At 34.5% G+C, this 24,889-nt stretch overlaps 1 protein-coding gene across 5 annotated transcripts in view; it reads left to right on the top strand.

Annotated features, from left to right (window-relative positions):
- CTNNA3 (catenin alpha 3) overlaps window positions 1-24,889 on the top strand; it is a 1,737,547-nt gene that overhangs the window by 973,636 nt on the left and 739,022 nt on the right. The window lies entirely within an intron of this gene.

Here is a 24,889-nt window from a genome sequence, read left to right as displayed (position 1 = left end):
AGAGCTGACATTCTCTTAAGGCCTGGGCCCAGCAGTTGGCAGAGTACAGCTCCCACTGTACTTTATTGATCAGAGCAATCACAGAGCCTGCCCAAACACAAGGGGAGAAGAGGCGGCCTGAGACTCCACCTCTCTCTGGAAGGAGCAACAGAGTATTTGTGTCCACCTTTAATTTACACGTCTTTTCTTAGGGCTTCATTTGCTTTAGCTGTAGAGTGAAGGTTAAACAAGATAATGTCTAAGGCCACTACCAGTTTCTAAAATTGTAAGATCTGACAAATACTTTTCACAATTGAGAGACTCCTAGCTCTCTAAGAGATATAGACATAGGAGAAAATGAAAATGGTTTTTAAGTATACTGCTCAAACACTAAATTGTTTATATATATCAAGAAGGAAAAAAAAAGAGGGCTGCTTTTATCTCCCAGGAAAATTCTTTTTTGAAAGGAGCTGTCTAACCAAAGCAACAGAGAAAATCATCATTAATTTACTACAAACATTGCGATAGAAGTGTCTGGGGCAGAGTCTGAGGAAATAAGAGAGCTAAAATACATCAGTTTCAGAGGACATTGTGAGTTCACTTTGTATGGATTGGTTGCCGGTCTTCCACGTCCCTTTTCCTTACCAACCACCCCCCTACACAGACAAGCACATATACCCATCTTATTCCCAAGCTGGGTTATTTGACATAGCAGGGCAGATTCGGTACTAAATGACTTCAAGAAAAAGCTATTTTCAATGTGTTTGGGTTTTGATACCTCAACTATGTGTGTCAGAGAAATCTAAAATCTAAAAGTGAACTTGTTGAAGTAAGACTTAAGTGGGAAAAAAAAAGTCCATTTTTAAAGAATTCCTATCAGATCTTTGAAGAAAAAGTCCATGCTGTTAAAGGAATGCTTTAGATAATGGTTAACTTGTAACTTTTATGAAAGGGATAGTGAAAAGTAGAACTGAACACAAAGCAAAAACACAAAGCCTTAAGAAATTCTGTCAGTAATAATTAGAAAACAAAAAGGATTTGGAGTATTGGAGAAAGAATGAGAATGCAGAGCAAAGTGGCCAATAAATTGGGCCTGAACATTCCCATTCTGTAGTGAAGTCATGTCTGTTTTATTACCGTGTAGTAAGTTTAATATAAAATGACCATGGGTGAAATGATGGTTATAAAACCCTGGGCAGTACCAGTAACTGGAGAACTTAGATCCTTGTGGCTAATTTTATCTTACTTATGTTGAATTAAGTAACTGTTATGCAAAGCTTTTCCTACTTTGAACATCCAAGTTAGTCTGTGTTTTTGGATCCACCAAGGCACAATAAGAATGAGACGCAGGAGTCGAGGTTGGCATTTTAAAAATTAAGCTCACATAGTGATTAGCAGTTAATGACTAATGTGCTTATTGAATTGTGCTCCCCAGTACTTTGATCTTGCACTGATGGTGTCTTAGGGCACCATTAACTCTACTGGTTTCCACCAATAATACCTAATAAACAAGAAGTTTAAAATATTAATTTTATCTTAAAAAGAAAAATATTCAGTAATTCTAGAGGGTAAGGATTTTATTTTTTATTGCTTTAAGCTTCCCCTAATAGCAAGGTCTATAAGCTAGTTCTCAATAGATCTGTCTTGAATGAAGAAACACATTCTTAACACTCGCTCAGTTTTATTTCTCTCTAAAAAGTTGACGATGAGGATTCCAGTAACTGGACTTGACATATATGCCTGATCCCAATTATCTGAGTACCTCCCTACTCTGTTGTACAAAGATACTTTAAAATAATACTATACAATGATATTAGCAAATGGCTTTGCCATGAATTATCAAAAGCAGACAGACACTATAAACCCTGCTCCAGATCTCCTTCAGAAGGAGTTTGTGACAATTTGATAACATCTTTAAAGAACTTTGCCCACTTCAGAGATAAAGTTTGTAACTTTAATGTGGTAATGTAACTACTATTCAGAAGAATACCATTATATATTCAATAAAGACACTGTTTTTATAATGGCTATTATTTAATATTACTCTAAAATTAATTTTTAAAAACTCCACTATTATTTCTGAATCATATTACAATTTGTTCTCAGCAAGTCAATTCATGCTGAACACTACAGTTGCTACCAATTAAATGGTAAAATCTCCTGTTTATTCTATAGATTTTGTCATCTTAATTATTATTAAGCATGCCAGTGTTAATGATCAAGGCCTGAAAATTTCCTGTGAATTAGTGAAGTTTCTCTATGTGAAAAACCAGCTTCGTCAGTGCTTTGACTTATTCATCAAAAATTCATCTGTCTTGATGTACCTTATTTTAGTAAGTTTCATGGGAGCCTTTCATCAAAAAGGAAAAAGTGGGTGGACATTTAATTATAATACTTCCCTCCAACCTACAAAGCTGATTGTTCCCACTCGCAAAATGGCAAGCCACATTTAGCAAAGCCCCAGTGCCAAGAGAGAAGACTTTAGAGGGGGACTCTTGCTGTTTGCAAGAAGTGCTCGTTGCTATCAGCTCTACTAATATCGTTGCGTTTTGACAGAATGCTGTTCAAATGTCACGCATTGCTTTAATTGATCATCTGTTATCAAATAAGGATATGTTTGGTTATAAATAAATCAAGCTTTTAGAGACCCATCCCATTCTTCCTTCTTTCTCGCCCTCGACAAGAAAAAAAAAATGGAAAAAAAAAAAAGAACAAACCCATATTTACACTTGTACACAAACCAACAACTGTTCTACACAAACCAACAACTGTTCTCAGTGAGCATCTTGGCAGCTCTCCTCTTTTGGTGGGGAAAGGATATTATAGCTAAGTCAGAAATTCAGAAATTGTTTTGTTTGTATAGAATAGAGCACACAGGTGTGACTGCCCACTCCCTGGATTAGAAACTGCTCAGCATTTTAATCTTCTTTTAGTTAAAAGACATGATGACTATGATTCTTCAAAGCCTAGCGTGAAAGCACAGTGAGTAACCTTTCCATGTTTTAGAGGTTTCTTTATAAATTTTCTATTTATGGTCTTTGGAATACAGGGAAAGTTTAGTGATACAATTATAGACAAGTCAGAGACTTTCTATAGTCAAGTGTAGGTATTTTTGAATAGAATATTAGTGTTTTGAATGGAATATTTTTGAATGGAATATTAAGAGGAGAAACAAAACTATATGGGATTAGAGTAGTTTGGAAATTCAGCATGAAGTAAGCAATATTTACATTAAACCTTAAAAACTAGTCAGGAGTTGGATATGAAAAACTAGAACTCCAAGTGGAGATAACAGCATGAATAAAGAATAAAATGAAATCTAGATTGTTAAACTGGCTGGAACATAAAGTGGGATAGCAGTACTTGATGAAGAGCCTTGAATATTTGAATGCCAGGGTGAAGAAGTTAGATTTCATCTTATAGAACTGGATCCAGTAATGGATTTGGAAAGCAGCAGTTGCTTCTCAGCAGGGAAGGATCTCAAGGGAAGTCATATTGTGTGGTGGCTATTTTGCATCCGAACATAAAAATTTCTAACCCCCCCAAATTGATTTGAATCTCATGAACATAAGCTAGCATTTTAAAATGACTGGATTTAAAACCTATTTATTATCCTACAGTAAATAGAAGAAAACTAGTTTTAATAATGAAATTGGAGCAGAAAACAAGTGTCCCGGGACTTAATGGCACTAGATTGATGTTATACAATAGAAATAGAAGGCAGGTCACATACATAATTTTAAATTTTCTAGTAGCCGTACTAAAAAAAGTAAAAATAAACAGTTGAACTAATTTTAATATGTTTTATTTAATCCAGTATACTCCAAATATTATCATTTTGACATGTAATCAATATAAAAACTATTAATGAGATGTCTTACATTTTTTGGTACTAAGTCTTAGAAATCTGGTATAGATTTTATACTTACAGCCTATTGTAATCTAGACTAGCTACATTTTAAGTGCATAATAGCCATAAGTGGCTCATGGCTATGTTTTAGATAGTGCACTTCTAGATAGATGATTAGCAAGTTGAGGACAAGAGTGTATTCATTCATTCATACATTCATTCATTTAACAAACATGTCTTCAGTGCCTACCATGTGCCATGTACTGTGCTGGACTCTGGGACTCTAGACCCTTTGTTTTTGTTTCTCTGGCCTGATATACAGTAAGTACAACATTCAATAAAGCATTGTTGAGTGAATTAGTATAAAAAATGAAGTAGAATGTCCATTAATCCTATAGGAGATCTTAAAAGATGGTAACAGTATGAGTTACTGAGTAAAGTGTGAAATATGGACACTTTCTTGATGTTCTTGGGAAAGTGACTTAGTATCTCTTGTATATGTCCTGTAAAAGACTTACTCCATTGTAAAGTGAAGATAACAGTAAGATTGGATAGGTTGACACATTAAAATACCAAGTGCCATGTGATGTGGACATCATTGTTTGGTGAATATTAGTCTTCTTCCCTTTCCTCTCTTTAACATGTGTTTTTTGTTTTTTGGTTTTTTTTAATCTGAAAAGAGTTTACTTGAATCTCCAATACCCCTGATAAGCAATGAAAATTTCCTCTTAAAAAATTCATTTTATAAGGTGATGTCAAATATACTGTAGTTGTTGGACCTTTGTATGCAACTTCCAAATACAGATAAAAGTGTTTTTCAGGAACATTAACAGGCCAAAACACGGCACGTGCAAAAAAATCTCCTGCTGAAATTGTGTACCCAACATTTTGATATGTAATTAATTAACGTGTAAAACTTCTCTGAAACTGAAAACTTCTCCGTATTATGCTTCATGATGGTATTTGGCCAAAAGTTAACAAGCAAACATGCTGACAGTTACTGATGAATAATCCCAGGCCTAGAAGCCAAACTTTTTTTTTAATCACCCGTCTGATTATGCAAGTTGGAGCTAATCTATTTCTTTTAATCAATTCACTATTTCACTCAATTAAAAACAAATATAGAGGGTCCCTACAATGTTATCTATAGAGGTCATTTATACAGAGCTGTACTGTTTAGAGCTGGTTTCATTTTTGTCTTTTGTGTCTTAAAACATATGAGTTCTACTCCCCTGCTTAGGTGACTTTAGCAAATTACTCAGCCTCTATGGAATTCAATTTAATGATCTGTAAAATGGAAAGTAAAGGATTAAATAATCTTCTCTCTTCCTGACATTCAAAATTCTAGAAACTAAAGAGTTCTTTTATTTGTTTTATATGTGTAGATAACTTGGGTGAAGGAGGCTGGTTAAATAAAAGTATTGGAAGAGTGGTTATTTTATGGATTTCATAGCATAAAAGTAACTTTTTTTAGTAATAAGAGAAAAACAAGGGGAGAAAATATAGGAAAATAAATAAAAGATTTAGTAATCTGTACCAGCATCATACAAACTGCTTTGTACTCATTACCTCATATCATCAATGCTCACAATGTGATTGAGAAAAATATTTTTATTACCATTTTGCTGATAAGGAAACCCTGGCTGAGAGAAATGAAGCAACTAGCCTAATGTCACACATCTAATAAATGACAGAGTAGGGAATCCACTTGTTTCTATCAATGGCAGAAATTAAAGGAATAGAGGAAGCCCAATAAATCTAAAAATGGAAAGTGAGCCCAAGTTTTACTTGTTTCATTCCTTGATGGAGAGAGGAAAAACCTTTCTGAATGCTTTTAGACAAGAGACCTGCTATCAAGTGGATCAAGCTGCAAAAGTTCCAAGAGTGGATTTCATTTTTTTCTAAGAATCTCTGATCTTATTCCACCTTCCTTAGCTAGAGAAGCAGAAAGTCAGAAGCACACATTTATGCCCATGAAATCCTTCTGCATTCGGTCATTCTTTGTAACTCTTGGGTAACTGCATAGCTAATGCTTAGTGGTTAGTCCAGGATATAAGACCTAAGTGAGATCAGGCATCATCTTCTGATGAAATAGTACAAGTAGTCCATTTGTAAGGTGATTGTTTGGAACTTGAAATACATTTTGCCTTATAATCAGTGTTGTTTATACTATTTAGGTCCCTTAGTTAGTCCACAAAGGCCTATTAAATTAAAAATTGCAGAGCATTTTATTAGAAATATTCTTCGTAACCTAAAATGCATTTAGGGGTCCCCCTTCACTCATCCCCTTTATAGCCTTGTGTGCAGAGCATCCCCAAGGTAGGGGCAGAAAATTCAAATGTTTACAGTAGGGGACAAACAAGTAATGAATGTAAACGCTCCGTAGGAAAGGCCTCTGATGAAGTGGAGAACATAAACTGAGTTTAAAGGATTGACCTCAAACTTATCTTTGGTCAGTTATTGCTGTGTATGAAAGCAGGCCCTGTGTTCTCAGGCATTACGATTTCTTAAAAGAAGCCATCAATATAGATTTGAATGTAAAAATCTTTTGATTTCTAGGTGTAGACAGCTAAATCAGTTCAAAACAAAATAAAAACAAAACCACAGTTTCATCATTTGTGCCAATACATAATGCCAAGGACCACTAGTTTTTTCAGTCTCTGCTCTGAGGTCAAGTTACGAAAGACAAGCTTCCCCAAGATGAATTTTTGAAGGAGCTGTAGATAAGATCTGGAGGATGTCCTGTTAGTAAGAATCAGGTATTGAAGCTAGCTATGGAAGGGAGGTTGGTTTGAGTAAGTGGGTTCCTTCCAATTTTCTTTCCTGTAGTGGTTAACTTTGAAATAGGAGGTGAATTGCAAAGGGATAAGAACCCAGAGAAGATCAGCTATTTCCTCTTATCTCCTCTGCTGCTTGGAAGCAATTCTAGGGTAGGAATGGGGAGAGAGAAAGGGGGATCTTGCCAAAGGATATTTCATATATATGTTAGATCCAGTTAAAGCTATAGCTGTGTATGTTCAGAAAATTCCTTTCGTGAGAAATCAATTACACTTGGAACCTTCTGCAAAATGGAAGTGTTACATTTGATACTTTAAAAAAAAAATGCTCTCATTAGTGACAAAGTCAAATTTATTTTGCCTTCCTTTGATCACTTTGTCTAAAGTACAAGGAGCATGAAAAGAGACTTGGGTTTTCTAAATCATTTTTTGACATTTTTGTGAAATTATTCATGGTGTGCCAAAATAAAAGCAGAACATCCTTAGAGGGTTTGACTTTTGTGCTCTGAATCAGTCTGGTAAATGACTGCTACAAATTCCCTTTGTCCTCCCCATATCTTTCTTTCACTTAACTCTCCCTCTCACTCTTTCACTCCAGCCGTTGGTATAGTCAAATTATTACTCAAAGTGTCAAAGGAGAACATCTAGTTGCTTTAATTTTCCTTTGCTAGCAACATGATGTCTAAAGAGTTTGCATTATATTTGCAAAAAGCCGCCTATTCCTCAAATAAATATTTTTTAAGACAGGAGCTGTACTGGTGCTGGGGATTTAATCACAGACAGAGAAAAGATAGACTCTGCCCTACTGGAGCTTACCATCTAAGAGAAAGTAAAGAAAAGTAAATTGCAATTGTGTTTGGATGTGATAAATGATGTTAGGGATGAACTACTGTCCTATGGGGACATTTGTGGTTATTGGTTTGGTTTAGGATAAAAATATTACAATTTTGAGGAATTGGCTTAAAGCTGTAAATTTAAAAGGGCTGTTGGTTTAAAAGTCGAATTAGGCAAAGGAGAAGAGGAAAGAGGGCTATTTTAGAGACAGAAGGACTGGCACATTTAATGTGCCAGAAATGAAGAGTACAGATTTCTCATATGGTACAGACAGTTATATGATACATGCATGTTTAACTTTATAAGAAACTGTCAAATTTTTTTTTTTCCAAAATGGCTAGACTACTTTGCATTCCCTCCAGCAACGTATATGTGCTCCAGTTGCTCCATATCCTTGCCAGTACTTGGTACTGTCAAATTTTTTGTTTTGTTTTTACCATTCTAATGTATGTAGTATTATTTTATTATGCTTTTAATTTGCCTTTCCCTAATTACTAATGATGTTGAATATCTTTTTTATGACAAAATTATCAAGATATAATTCATATACCATACAGTTCACCTATTTAAAGTATACATTTCCGTGATTTTTAGAATGTTCACAGAGTCGTGCAACCATCACAATTATTTTTAAAGCATTTTATCTCACCTAAACTAGGCAATCACTAATTTACTTCCTGTCTCTATAGATTTGCCTATTCTGGATGTTACATGTAAATGGAATCAGACGTCATGTGGTCTTTTGTGACTGGCTTCTTTCACTTAGCATAATGTTTTCAAGGTTCATCATGTGTAGCATATATCAGTACTTCATTCTTTTTATGGCTAATTCTATGTATGGGTATATCATGTTTTAGTTATCCGTTCATAAGTTGATGGGCGTCTGGGCTGTTTCCGTTTTTTGGCTATTATTAATAATTCTGATGAACATTTTTATACAGGTTTTCGTGTGGGTGTATGTTTTTATTTCTCTTTGGTATATACCTAACAGTGGAATTCCTGGGTCATATGATAACCCTATATTAAACATTTGAGAAAATGCGGAATGCGGGACTCTTTTCTGATGGTACCAAGCTGTACCATTTTACATTCCCACCAGCAGTGTGTGAGCATTTCAGTTCCCCTCTTCCTTGTCAACACTTGTTATTGTTTGCCTTTGATTATATTCATTCTAGTGGATACGTCTCATTGTGGCTTTGATTTGCATTTTCCTGACGGTTAACTATGTTGTACATAATTTCATGTGCTTTTTGCCTACTTATATATCTTTTCTAGGTAAATATTCGTTTAGATCTTTTTTTTAATTTTTAAAAATTTTTATTCACTTTATTTTTGGCTGCATTGGGTCTTCTTTGCTGCGCGCGGGCTTTCTCTAGTTGCGGTGAGCAGTGGCTACTCTTCGTTGCGGTGCGTGGGCTTCTCATTGCAGTGGCTTCTCTTGTTGCGGAGCACGGGCTCTAGGTGCACAGGCTTCAGTAGTTGTGGCTCGCGGGCTCTAGAGCACAGCCTCAGTAGTTGTGACGCATGGGTTTAGTTGTTCCACAGCATGTGGGATCTTCCCGGACCAGGGCTCGAACCTGTGTCCCCTGCATTGGCAGGTGGCTACTTAACCACTGTGCCACTAGGGAAGCCCTAGTTTAATTCTTTGATTCATTTTGCAGATTGGATTGTTTGTCTTTTTATTATCAAGATATAATAGTTCTTTATATATTTTAGAGGCAAGTCGCTTTCAGATATGTGATTTGCAAAATTTGCTCCCATTTTGTGTGTTGCCTTTTCATTTCTTGGTGGCATCCTTTGAAGCACAAAAGTTTTAAATATCAATGAAGTGCTATTTACCTATTTTTTCTTTTGTTCCTTTTGCTTTTGGTTTCATATCTAAGAAACCATTGAATAATCAAGAGTTATGAAGATTTGCTCTTATGTTTTCTTCTAAGAGTTTTATACTTTTAGCTCTTACATTTAGGTCTTTGATCAGGTTTGAGTTAGCTTTTGTTTATGGTGTTACATATTCAAGAAGAATCTACTTTTATTATTTTTCATGCGGTATCCATTAGTCCCAGCACCATTTGTTGAAAAGGCTACTACTTTCCAATTGAATCCTGTAAATCAGTGGACTGTAAATATGAGTGTTTATTTCTTGACTCAGTATCTATGTCAGTACCACTTGTCTTGATTACTATAGCTTTGTTATAAGTTTTGAAGTCAGAAAATGTGAGTCTTCCTCCAACTTTGTTCTTCTTTTTCAAGATAGTTTTGGCTATAATGAGTCCCTTGAATTTCCATATGAATTTTAGGATAAGTATGTCATTTCTGAGAAAAAAAAATCTGGAATTTTGATAGGGATTGTGTTGAATCTATAGATCAATTTGGGGAATATTTCCATTTTAACAATGTTAAGCTTCTGATTCACAAATATGAAATGTCTTTCCATTTATTTAGAACTGCTTTAATTTATTTCAACATTTTGTGGTTTTCAGCGTATAAGTTTGCCCTTCTTTTCTTATTTAATTCCTGACATTTTATTCTTCCTGATGATACTGTAAATGTAATTGTTTCTTGTTTTCATTTTTAGGTTCTTTTTTGCAGTATATGGAAATGCAGTTTTTTGTATATTGATCTTGTATCCTGCAACTTGCTGACTTTATTAGTTTTAATAGTTTGCATATGTTTGTGTATACTGCTTAAAATTTTCTATATATAAGATCATGCCATCTGAGAATATAATTATATGTCTTCATTTCAAATATGGATGGCTTTAATTTCATTTTCATGCAGAATTCCCCAAGCATTTTTGTATGCTTTTTTTCCATTTGTATATTTTCTTTAGGGAAGTGCCTGTTCAAACATTTTACCTATTTTTTAATTGAGTTGTTTATTTACTTATTTTTGTATTGTTTAAAAGTGTTTTATATATTTTGAATACAAGTCCTTCATTTATGTAAGTCATAAATGTTTTCTGTTATATCTGTGGCTTGTCTTGTTAATATCTTCATAGTATCTTCTTTAGGGCAGAAATTTAAAATTCAAATGAAGTCAAAATTATCGATATTAGTAAATATGGATCACACTTTAGTGTTTTATATAAGAAACTTCTGCTTAACCCAGAGTTACAAAGATTTTCTCGTGTGTTTTCTTCTAGAAGTTTTATACTGTTTAGTTTTTACACTTGAGTTTTTATTCCATTTTGAGTTAATTTTTCTATATGGTGCAAGGTAGGGGTAAAGGTTTGTTTATGTGTGTATGTATTTAGTGCATATGGATGTCCAGTTGTTTCAGCATCATTTCTCTATTGAATCATGTTTGTACTTTGGTTAAATATCAGTTAACCTATATTGTGGGTATACCTCTGGTTTATCCATTCTATTCCATTGCTCTATGTGTCTACCTTTCACCAATACCACAATGTCTTTAAAACTGTAGCCTTATAGTAAGCCTTGAAATCAGGTGTTGTGAGTCCTCTAATACTGTTCTTTTAAAAAATTGTTTCAGCTACTTTAATTCCTTTGTCTTTCTGTGTAAAATTTGGTACAATCCCTTCAATACCTACAAAACTGTTGCTGGGATTAAGATTGCAATTGCATGAATCTATAGATCAGTATACAAGGAATTGACATCTTGATACTATTCAGTCCTCCAATTCTTGAACATGATATATCTCTCATTATTTACACTATCTTTGAGTTTTTTCATCAGTATTTTGTAGTTTCCAGCATCCAAACATTTTTAGTTACTAAATATTTAAATAATAAAGCAAATTTAACTTATTTCTTACATTAAACAAATCCATTTTAAGATTTTCTACTTACTTTGTTAATTTATGGGGGGGGAGTTGGTGTGTATTTTGTATGAATTCCAGGAAAGTTGCCTATTAATTAGCTGGCCTTATTTGGAAACTAATGTAAGTACAAAGTTTGGTGCTGCTTTTAATACTAAAACTTGTAAGAATCCTAGAAGGCACTAAAGACTAATGTAGTGGGAAAGAACATAGCATCAGACAAACAAATCCTGACTTCAATATCGTGTGAACTTGAGCAACTTATTTAGCCTCTCTGGGCTTCAAATCTCTCATTAGGAAGACGGATATAATAGCATACTTCTTCATAAAGATTTTGTGAGAATTAAATGAAGTAGCGCAAGTAAAGCCTTTATGATAATGTCTGACAATGCAGTAACGTTGCAATAAATATTAGCCTAAAAAATCTCAGGGAAGAAAGGTGCAAATAAAACTGTTTTTGTTCACAGATGACAAAATTGTCTATGTAGAAAATCTGAAATAATGGACAAAAATCTCCTGGAACTAATAAGTGATTATAGGAAGGTTGATTATAGCAAAGTTAACATACAAAATTTAATCACTTTTCTATAGCCAGCAATGACCAAGTAGAATTAGAAATTAAAAACACATTATCATTGCATAGGAGCACCTAAATATATAAAGCAAATATTAACAGACCTGTAGGGAGAAATAGACAGCAGTACAATAATAGGAGGGGACTTCCCCTTTCGCCACACTTTAAACAGTGGATAGATCATCTAGACAGAAAATCAATAAGGAAACATTAGACTTAAACTACACATTAGGCAAGATGTATCTAACAGATATATGCAGAAAATTCCATCTAATAGCAGCAGAATTCACATTCTTCTCCAACATGCATGGAACATCCTCCAGGATAGATCATATATTAGGCACAAAACAAGTCTCAATAAATTTAAGAAGACTGAAATTATATCAGGCATCTTTTCTGACCACAAGGGTTTGAAACTAGAAATCAATTATAGGGAGAAAACTGGAAAATTTACAAAAATGTATACAAATTTAACAAAAAGAATAAACAACATTCTTCTGAACAACCAATGAGTCAGAGAAGAAATCAAAAGATAAACACATATCTTAAGACAAATGAAAACAGAAATACAATATACCAAAATTTATGGGATGTAGAAAAAGCAGTTCTAAAAGGGAGGTATAAAGCAATAAAGTATAAAGTAAGAGACAAGAAGGATCTCAAATAAACAACCTAACTTTACATCTCAGGTAACTAGAAAAAGAATAACAAACTAAGTCCAAAGTTAGCAGAAGGAAGGAAATAACCAAAGATCACAGTAGAAATAAATGAAAGCGAGACCATGAAAAGAATAGAAAAGATCAAAGAAACTAAGAGCTGTTTCTTTAAAAGATAAACAAAATAGACAAATCCTTAGCTAGACTCACCAAGAAAAAAGTGTGGACTCAAATACATAAAATTATAAATGAAAGAAGTGACATCACGACTGATACCACACAAATACAAAGAATTGTAAGAGACTACTATGAACAATTATATGCCAAAAATTGGACAACCTAGAAGAATAGATATATTCTAGAAAGATACAACCTACCAAGACCAAATCATGAAGAAATAAGGTAATGGAATCAGTATCAAAAACCTCCCAAAAAGAAAAATTCAGTACCAGATAGCTTCACTGGTGAATTCTACCAAATATTTAAAGAAGAATTAATACTAATCCTTCTTACACTCTTCCAAAAAATAGAGGAAAAGAGCATTCATTTTATGAGGCCAGCATTACCCTGATACCAAAGCCAGACAAAGACACTATGAGAAAAAAGAAAAATTACAGGCTAATATCCCTGATGAATTTTTTTTTTTAAATTTATTTATTTATGGCTGTGTTGGGTCTTCGTTTCTGTGCGAGGGCTTTCTCCAGTTGTGGCAAGTGGGGGCCACTCTTCATCGCGGTGCGCGGGCCTCTCACTATCACGGCCTCTCTTGTTGCAGAGCACAGGCTCCAGACGCGCAGGCTCAGCAATTGTGGCTCACGGGCCCAGCCGCTCCGCGGCATGTGGGATCTTCCCAGACCAGGGCTCAAACCCGTGTCCCCTGCATTAGCAGGCAGACTCCCAACCACTGCGCCACCAGGGAAGCCCCCTGATGAATTTTTGAGAACAAATATTCTCAAGAAAATATTAACAAACCTAACTGAACAATACAGTAATAGGATTGTACACTATGATTAAGTGGGATTTATTTAAGGATTGCAAGGATGGTTCAACATCTACAAATCAATCAGTGTGATACACCACATTAATGAAATGAGGGATAAAAATCGTGATCATCTCAGTAGATGCAAAAAAAGCATTTGACAAAATTCAACATTACTTAATCATAAAACCTCTCAACAAACTGGTGTAGAGGGAACATACTTCCCCATAATAAAGGCTATATATGATAGGCCCACAGTGGTGAAACACTGAAAGCTTTTTCCTCTAAGACCAGGAATGAGACAAGAATGCCCACTTTTGCCATGTTTCTTCAACATAGTACTGAAGTCCTACCCAGATGAGTCAGGCAAGGAAAATAAATGAAAGCCATACAAATTGGAAATGAAAAAGTAAAATTGTTTCTATTTGCAGATTACATGATATTATACATGGAAACCATAAAGATTCCATCAATATCTGTTATAATTAATTAACAAATTCAGTAAAGTTTCAGTAAATAAAATCAATACACAAGAATTAGTTGCATTTCTATGCACCAACAGTGAAAGAGAAATTAAGAAAATAATCCTATTTATAAGAGCATCAAAAAGAATATAATACTTAGGAATAAATTTAACCAAGGAGGTGAAAGATTTGTACACTGAAAACTATAAGACATTGATGAAAGAAATTGAAGAAGGCACAAATAAATGGAAAGAGATTTTGTACTTATGGATTGGAAGACTTAATATTGTTGAAATTTCCATGCTACTCTAAGCAGTCTATGAATTCAATTCAATGTCTTATCAAAATTTTAATGGCATCTTTCACAGAAATAAACAAAACAATCCCCAAAGTTGTATGGAACTACAAAGACCTCTAATAACCAAAGCAATCTTGATGAAGAACAGAGCTGGAGGCATCACACTTCCTGATTTCAAACTATATTACAAAAAACATCATGATATTGGCATGAAAACAGACACATAGATAAATGAAATAGAGTAGAGATCCCAGAAATAAACCCACACATTTATAGATAATTTAAGAAAAAGTAGCCAAGAATAATAAAATGGGGAAAGACAGTCTCTTCAATAAATCGATTAAGAAAACTGGACAGCCACATGAAAAAGAATGAAAATGGACCACTGTCTTATACCACAAACAAAAATTAACTCAAAACGGATTAAAGATTTGAATGTAAGACCTGAAACCATAAAACTGTTAGAAGAAAACATAGGCAGTAAACAACTTGTCATCAGTCTCGGTGATGCTTTATGAATTTTTTTTTTTTATGCTTTTGAATTTGACAGCAAAAGTAAAGGCAAAAAAGGGAAAAATACACAAGTGGGACGACATCAAACTAAAAAAGCTTTTGCACAGCAAAGGAAACCATCAGCAAAATGAAAAGGCAACCTACCAAATGGGATAAAATATTTGTAAATATGGTCTTTTTAACAAATGGTGTTAGGGCAACTGGACATCCACATGCAAAAAAATGAATCTAGCACAGCCCCTATAAACTTACACAAGATTATCTCAAAATGAATCATAGACCTAAATATAAAATGTAAAACTGTAAAACTCCTAGAAGATAACATTGGAGAAAGCCTAGATGATCTTGGTTATGGTAATTACTTTTTAGATACAAAACCAAAGGAACTATCCATGAAAGAAACAACTGATAAGTGAACTTCATTAAAATTAAAAACTTCTGCTCTGCAAAAGGCAACATTGAGAATGAAACAAGGCACAGACTTGGAGGAAATATTTGCAAGAGACATATCTGATAAACGACTGTTATCCAAAATATACAAAGAATCCCTAAAACTCAGCAATAAGAAGACAAAAAACCCTATTAAAAATGGGCAAAAGGGCAAAAGAACTGAGCAGACACCTAACCAAAGAACATAGATAGATGGCAAGTAAGCAAATGAAAATATGTTCAACAACATATGTTAGTAGGGAATTGTAATTTAAAACAACAATAAGATACCATTACACATCTATTAGAGTGGCCAAAATCCAAAGCACAAACAACAACAAACGCTGCCTAGGATGTGGAGCAATAGGAACTCACATACATTGCTTGTGTGAATACAAAATAGTACAGAAATTTTGGAAGACAGTAGGCAGTTTCTCACAAGAGTAAACATACTCCTTTACCATACAATCCAGCAGTCCTGTTCCTTGGTATTTACCCAAAGGAGTTAAAAACTTATGTCCACACAAAAACCTGCACATGAATTTTTCTAGCAGCCTTATTCATAATTGCCAAAACTTGGAAACAGCCAAGATGTTCTGCCGTATGTGAATGGATAAATTAACTGTGGTGCATCCAGACAAACATTGGAATATTATTCAGCACTAAAGAGGAATGAGCTACCAAGCCATGAAAGACATGGAGGAAACTTAAATTCATATTGCTAAGTGAAATAAGCCAATCTGAAAAGCTACATACTGTATGATTTAAACTGTATGGTATTCTAAAGAAGGCAAAACTACAGACACAATAAAAAGATCAGTGGTTGCCAGGGGTTGGGGGAAAGAATGAATAGGCAGAGCACAGAGGACTTTTAGGGCAGTGAAAATACTCTGTATGACACCATAATGACTGATGCATGCTGTTATACATTTGTCCAAATTCATAGAATGTAAAACACCATGAGTGAGCCATAATGTAAGCTATGGTTTACATTATGATTTGTATATGATATGATATGTCAATGAAGGTTCATCAGGTGTAACAAATGTACCACTCTGGTGGGGGATGTTGATAGTGGGAGAGGCTATGCATGTGTGGGGATAGGGGTTACATGGGGAATCTCTGCACTTTCCATTCAGTTTTGCTGTGAGCCTAAAACTGTTGTAAAAAATAAACTTTATTATTTTATTGATTATTTTATTAATTTTAAAAGTCCTAGGTAAAAATGAAAATATGGTAGTATAAAAAAGAAATTCTAAGATAATGTCTCACTTTAAAATGTCTTTTATTAGTGAACTTTTTCATTTATCTCTGATTAACGGTTGATTAATATTATTTCATTGTTTTTGTATAAACACTATAGCCAGAATCTCCAGGATATTAATTAGATAGGAGTTGTAATACATCAAGTAGCAGCACATAAGATACAGAATACACCTAGGAAAGCATCCACAAGGGGACATTTACACTCAAAGTGGCAGATTTATCTGTTTTCAAAAATTCAACACTTTTTTGTTTTGTTTTTTAAATTTTTAAATTTAATTTTTATTTTATGTTGGAATATAGTTGATTTACAATGTTGTGTTAGTTTCAGGTGTACAGCAAAGTGTTTCAGTTATACGTATACACATATCCATGATTTTTCACATTCTTTTCCCACATAGGTTATTACAGAATATTGAGTAGAGTTCCCTGTGCTATACAGTAGGTCCTTGTTATTTTATATATAGTAGTGTGTGTATGTTAATCTCAAATTCCTAATTTATCCTTCCCTTCACTGTTCCCCTTTGATAACCATAAGTTTGTTTATGAAGTCTGAGTCTGTTTCTGTTTTGTGAATAAGTTCATTTGTATCATTTTTTAAAATTCCACATATAAGTGATATCATATGATATTTGTCTTTCTCTGTCTGATTTACTTCGCTTAATATGGTTATGTCTAGGTTCATCCATGTTGCTGCAAATGCCATTATTTCATTCTTTTTTATGGCTGAATAATATTTCATTGTTTATATGTACCATATCTTCTTTGTCCATTCCTCTTTTGATGGACATTTGTGTTGTTTCCATGTCCTGGCTATTGTAAATAGTGCTGCAGTGAATACTGGGATGCATGTATCTTTTCAAATTATGGTTTTCTTCATATATATGCCCCGGAGTGGGATTGCTGGATCATATGGTAATTCTGTTTTTAGTTTTTTAACAAACCCCTATACTGTTCATCATAATAGCTGTACAAATTTGCATCCCCCACCAATAGTGTAGGAGGATTCCCTTTTCCTCAAACCCTCTCCAGCATTTATTGTTTGTAGACTTTTTGATGATGGCTATTTTGACTGGTGTGAGGTGATACCTCATTGTACTTTTGATTTTCATTTCTCTAATACTTAGCAATGTTGAGCATCTTTTCATGTGCCTGTTGGCCATCAGTATGTCTTCTTTGGAGAAATGTCTGTTTAGATCTTCTGCCCATTTTTTGATTGGGTTGTTTGTTTTTCTGATATTGAGCTGCATGAGCTGTTTATATATTTTGGAGATTAATCCCTTGTCGGTCTCTTTGTTTGCAAATATTTTCTCCCATTCTGTGGGTTGTCTTTTCATTTTGTTGATGGTTTCCTTTGCTGTGCAAAGCTTTTAAGTTTAATTAGGTCCCATTTGTTTATTTTTGTTTTTGTATTCATTACTCTAGGACGTGGATCCCAAAAGATATTGCTGCGATTTATGTCAAAGAGTGTGGTGACTATTTTTCCTTTAAGAGTTTTATAGTATCCAGTCTCACATTTAGGTCTTTGATCCACTTTGGGTTTATTTTTGTGTATGGTATGAGGGAGTGTTCTAATTTCATTGATTTATATGTGGCTGTCCAGCTTTCCCAGCACCACTTGCTGAAGAGACTCTCTTTTCTCCATTGTATATTCTTGCCTCCTTTATCATAGATTAATTGACAATAGGAGCATGGGTTTATTTATGGGCTTTCTATCCTGTTCCGTTGATTTATATTTCTGTTTTGTGCCAGTACCATACTATTTTGATTACTGTAGCTTTGTAGTATAGTCTGAAGTTAGGGATCCTGATTCCTCCAGCTCCGTTTTTCTTTCTCCACATTGCTTTGACTATTCGGGGTCTTTTGTGTGTCCATAAAAATTTTAAAATGTTTTGTTCTAGTTCTGTGAAAAATGCCATTGGTAATTTGATAGAGATTGCATTGAATCTGTAGATTGCCTTCGGTAGTATAGTCATTTTGACAATATTAATTCTTCCAATCCAAGAACATGATATATCTTTCCATCTGTTTTTGTTACCTTCAATTTCTTTTATCAGTGTCTTATAGTTTCCAGAGTATAGGTCTTTTGCCTCCTTAGATAGGTTTATTCCTAGGTATTTTATTCTTTTTAATGTGATGGTAAATGGGATTATTTCCTTAATTTTTCTTTCTGATCTTCATTGTTAAAAAATCAACAATTTTCAGCAATAAATGGCTATGGACTTGCCATTTGTAAGTTTGGGAAAACACAAATGGATCTGGCATTCTTGTTCTGAGAACTTTGAAGGCTTTTAATCCCCAGATGCATATATTTTATGTTATCATACTTTTCCAATTTTCAAAGCCCCTTAGCATTAGATTTTCTTGCTTAGGTTTGGCATGAGGTGGTGCTGATTCTTTTGACACCAGAGATACCTCGACGAGCTCTGTGGCAAGAACTGACAGCAGGAAGCACAGTCAGCAGCATTCTTTAAGAAATGGACTGTCACCATCAATTCTTTTGTTTAGACATCTGGACTGTTGTCAGTATAAGTGTCCCATTTGACCTATAAGCTCATGCCAACGGGGAAAAGAATACCCTCAATGTATGCCGAACTTTATTATTTTCTTGGTTGCTATAAGCCTTTTTTAAAAAGCAAGAGCAAAATAAATGAGAAAAAGCATAGGGATCACCCAAGATCCATCTATTTTTATGATTGTTTCTAGGATACCTTCCTCCTTAAGAATTGTCACAGAACAACCCACACTGTAGTAGTTATTCATCAAGGGAGTCTCTTTTTTTGTAGTCCTGTTTTCTAAATCTTCCAGAATATGAAAACCACATTTCCATGACAAACCATCATGTCACTTCTGGAATTTGTGGTCAGTCTCAGACATTACTGCAGGGAGCTAATAAAGATTAGACCTGAATTGTGACTGGCAGATACCTAAGTGATGGTGTGGAGATCAGTTTTCCATAAATCAATCTGTGTTCAGAAGATTCACAGCCACAAAGCTACCTGCTAAATTAAAAAAGGACTGTAGTGCTGCACTGAGAGTGTGACGTGCAGTGCAGGCAGTTTTACAAGAGCCAAATAGAGAGGTCTCAAGGCTTCCATGGTGTGATCACTACATAAATATGGATTTAGCAACTTCCTATTCACAAATGTGGCCATGATTAACCATTTAATCCTTAAAACTTTTCAGCTCATGTATTATTTTCTTAAGAATAGGAAGGATTTTTTTTTTTTTTTTTTTTTTTACATTGTTGATAGATTGAATACCTTCCCTCTCAAAGCTATGGACCACAGAGGAAAAAATAAAACATTAAGGCCCTAGATAATAGACATTTTCTAAGCTTGTAAGCAACATTGAAGTGATAGAAAATTAAAAAAACATTTTAATTTGCTTCTGTTCCTGGCTCTGCCACTGGACTGTGGACACTATGATACTGGGAAGGTCATAGTGTACCAGCATTTTGTTTCTGTTGTGCCTTCTACCTTCATCATCTTTTTTTTTTAATGTAATTCAATTTTTTTTAGTTACATTTTATTTTTTATTTTTTTAATAGATCTTTATTGAGGTAGGAATATTTTTTTCATTTGGATAATTCTTTGAGATTATTAACCAGAAATGTACCAAGTATGCAATTAATAACCCCTTCTACCAATCACAATTCATGATAAATTTTTCAGCACATATACACACATGCACACACACCACAATGCATCTACTTTTAGCAGTGTGTAAGGGGAAGGCATTTAAAGTTGTGGGAACAAACTTTTAAAGATTGACTCTATTTGGGATGAAAATAGTTTTGCAAAATTTGACACTCTTGGGGAGTCAGGGAGCTCTCACTTTAGACTCTCCCTCTGTTTTTATGTGGAGAGACAAAGAAGTTGTTTCCTAACATGCCCTATGGCAGTGACTGAACTTCTTTGTGATTCAGTTTCTTCAAATACAGAATGGGAATAATACTACCTTACAGAGTACTGTGAAGATAAAATTACATGGTTAACGTGCAAGGGCTTAGAAAAGGAAAAAAAATACTGTGTGGATAATGCTTATAGTAATAGTTATCCTGTGTAAGTGCTTTTGTGTGTCAGACAATGTTACATGAATTATCACATTTAGATATTATTTGCCTCATTTTATGGAAAAGGAAGGTTAGGAATGGTGAATCAGCTTATCAACCGTGCACAGTTAGAAGATGGCAGAGCTGCAGTGTGTGCACAGGTTTGAGTGGATTCAAAGGCCATATTTTTAAATGCTAATGTACCTTTTATAAAATTTATCTTTCTTTGTCTTGACAAATGGGTTTTGATTTGAAATCTATTTTTCTAAAATTGTCAAGTACTATGTTAGCATTTACTCCAAATGACAAAAATCAACTTTTAATACATCTGATTGGGCAGGAGACAACCAAATAGAAGAGGCTACGGGCACTTCTAGTCTGTAATCTTTATTTTGCAAATGGGAAAATTAAGGAAAATGCCTAAGGCATACAGTTAGTTAGTACAAGGGTGATTACCAGAGCCCCCTATTATAAATGTCATTAATATGACTCATAATCTCATGTCTTATCATAGAGTAATATTATATGTCTTCTGTCTATCACTAAGTCATCAATATCTAGAATTCTGGCTCTGTGCATTACCAGATCCTCCATGTATGGGGCATATAGTCACCATTCTGTAGTTTAATAGAATGAAAATAAATGTGAACACTTTATACTCTTTAGAAGAAGGCCTGGCTTTTAAAGGATGGTGTACAGATACTCTAGTCTTTTAGATACTCTGTACATCCTGACAGTGTGTTTCTAAATGGTAGAGTTAATGCCAGCACATGAGCTTGTTCTTTGGTGTGATTTTTACCAAGTTTACTGGATGGCCTTGAGCAACTACAGAATAACCAAATATAAGGTACATCTGTTTTTTTTTTTTTTTCTTTTTTTAATAAAGTTTTAAAATATTTAGAAGCTGTGTTGATATTTCTGCATATGCAAAACTTGAAAAGGCCTGGAACTTGAGGATAACAAATAACATGGTACACTGAAAGGAGAGCCACAGACCTTGTTGTGACTGATAACTGGGTATACGGAGATGACAGCTTGGCGAATGAGAGCCACAGGGTGCTGAGGGCAGAGCTGACTGTGAACAGCTGACTGAGTTTGTGCCGATCTATATAAAATGATGAAGCCCGGGTCCTAAATTGTGACTCTTGTCTTTTAAAGAGCTTCTGTGTTAGTGTGGCTAAAAGAATTTTACACTTAAAATTGAAATAAGAAATTTCAGAAGTCATTAAACAATCACTTGGAGGACATGAATTCTGAAATACTTTATTGCAATTCATTTCTCAATGTAAAACAACCCTTAGAACTCCTAAAGACATAGTGATTACACCTGAGATTCAAGAATAAACTCAAATGAGCAGTTTCATTTATTGAAATTCAAAAGAAGCTTAATTATGCTAATTATTTTTCTCTATGTTATTTGGTAAGCATTTTGTTTTGGGGTCATGTGTAAGGTAGTGATCCTATTTTTATGAAACAGTATTTGAGATTTTGAACTAACTAAACTTACCAATTATATAATAACACAAAGTCAAATTTTAAAATCTGAAAGCAAAGCAAACAACTTTTTCCTGCTAATCTCTGAGTATACAATGACCATTTAGATAATATCTAGAGAGGTGATTTGCAGCAGCAGAAAGAGAGCAGCACTGAGTCACAAGACAAATATTCTGTCCTCACCAACACTCTCACTAACTAGCTGAGTGAACTTGACAAAGTGTTAACCATTCCATTATATAAAGATGTGGCAATAGATTATTTATAAAGTGATACTAGCACTAAAGTTCTATCACTTAATTCTACAATTCAAAGAACAATGTCATATTCAGATTACGTGACTCTATGTCCTCCATAATAAATAGCTTTGTAATTATCTAAAGGGATGGTATTTTTGACCAATTCAAAGAAATGGAAACCTAAACTAAGAAGAGTTGCACAAACGTCTTGTAACAAACATACCTAATCAGTCTTTAGTGCATACATATTAGCTGTAGAACTTAACAAATGGTCCAAAGCTTCTATTTCCAGCATGGAATCAGATCCTTATAGAAGATACAGATGGCCAACAAACACATGAAAAGATGCTCAACGTCACTTTATTAGAGAAATGCAAATCAAAACTTCAATGAGGTATCACCTCACACCAGTCAGAATGGCCATCATCAAAAAATCTACAAGCAGTAAATGCTGGAGAGGGTGTGGAGAAAAAGGAACCCTCCTACACTGTTGGTGGGAATGTAAATTGATACAGCCACTATGGAGAACAGTATGGAGGTTCCTTAAAAAACTAAAAATAGAACTACCATATGACCCAGCAATCCCACTCCTGGGCATATACCCAGAGAAAAACATAATTCAAAAAGAGACATGCACCCCAATGTTCATTGCAGCACTATTTACAATAGCCAGGACATGGAAGCGACCTAAATGTCCGTCAACCAAGGAATGGATAAAGAAGATGTGGTGTATATATATATATATATATATATATATATATATATATATATATACACACACACACAATGGAATATTACTCAGCCATAGAAAGGAGGAAAATTGTGCCATTTGCAGAGATGTGGATGGACCTACAGACTGTCATACAGAGTGAAGTAAGTCAGAAAGAGAAAAACAAATATTGTATAATATCGCTTATATGTGGAATATAGAAAAATGATACAAATGAATTTATTTGCTAAGGGAAATAGAGACACAGATGTAGAAAACAAATGTATGGATACCAAGGGGGGAGAGGGGGTAGGATGAATTGGGAGATTGGGGTTGACATATATACACTACCATGTATAAAATAGATAACTAATGGGAACCTACTGTATAGCACAGTGAAGCCAATGTTCTGTGGTGACCTAAATGGGAAGCAAAGCCAAAAAAGAGGCATATAGCTGATTGACTTTGCTGTTCAGCATAAACTAACACAACATTGTAAAGCAACTATACTGCAATAAAAATTAATTATAAGAAAAAGAAGATAAAGTTCTTATAGAGTGATTTTGCTCCATTATGGCATTCACTTTTCTAGAGACTGTAACCCTTCCACCAACAATTTACTCGCCGTCCCCTCGCTTCTCCTGCTTTTCCTCCTCTGTCTCCTCCTCCTCCTCTCTAGAGTTCTCATTTTCACTCTCTGAATACACTCTTCCTATACAATTTTCTCTTTTATCAATAACTAGAAGCACCTCATGCTAGGCATTTTACAATTCAATTGGATGTATTATAGTTTTCCTTACAGCAGAAATATAAAAGTTGTGTCTTTGCGAGAACACAACCTGGTGTATCTCCAAAATGAATTTCGAGTGTCTAGCTCATATTAACTACAAGATGTCTCATTTTTTTCAGAAGTATCAATATTTATAAAATCTCTTAATGAGGGTTAATTTACATATAAGCAAACTTCTACATACAAATAAAAAAGTCAAATCCTAATGATTTTATTAGTTTTATTTGCAGAGGTCTATCTTCTTTAGAAGTCTTATTCCCTAATTCTATGGATCTGTCCTCTTTATAGATTAACAATTACTCTGTATTTAAACACATACAATGATACCTATTCACACTGTAGAAATCTGAAGCAATCTCATGGTCCTGTATACTACATATATCTTATTTAACCAATATAACCACCCTTTGGGCAGGTGTTTTGGGTCAGTCAGGCCTTTTGGTGCTCCTCCAATCATATGATAAAGGTAAATGCAACCTTGGCCTACGTGTTAGACTATCCTGAATCTTATGCCACATAATTTAATTTTATACCTCTTCATTCCATGTCAATGGAATAAGTTGTTTTGGTCTTTCATGTTATCTAAATTCATTCATAAATGATAGAAAACTGGCACAGGGGAAATGGTATAAAATACAAGCCTACTAATTAAGCAATATAATAAAACAGGCTAGCACAACATATATTGAAAATATTATTGGGGGGCTTCCCTGGTGGCGCAGTGGTTGAGAATCTGCCTGCCAATGCAGGGGACACGGGTTCGAGCCCTGGTCTGGGAAGATCCCACATGCCGCGGAGCAACTGGGCCCATGAGCCACAATTACTGAGCCTGCGCGCCTGGAGCCTGTGCTCCGCAACAAGAGAGGCCGCGATAGTGAGAGGACTGCGCACCGCGATGAAGAGTGGCCCCCGCTTGCCACAACTGGAGAAAGCCCTCGCACAGAAACAAAGACCCAACACAGCCATAAATAAATAAAAATTTAAAAAAAAAATTAAAAAAAAGTAAAAGCTTTCATTGATTTAAAAAAAAATCAAAAAAAAAATTATTGGGAATTCCCTGGTGGTCCAGTGGTTAGGACTCCATGCTTCCAGTGCTGGGGGCCTGGGTTTGATCACTGGTCAGGGAACTAAGATCCCACAAGCCACGCAGTGTGGCCAAAAAATAAATAATAAAATAAAATACACACTTAAAAAAAATATATATCCAGA

The sequence above is a fragment of the Balaenoptera borealis genome (genome assembly GCF_965194805.1).
Source record: "Balaenoptera borealis genome assembly, chromosome: 10".
NCBI lineage: Eukaryota > Metazoa > Chordata > Mammalia > Artiodactyla > Balaenopteridae > Balaenoptera > Balaenoptera borealis.
Note: the sequence above shows the minus strand (reverse complement) of the source record. Positions and strands in the feature narration are given on the sequence as shown.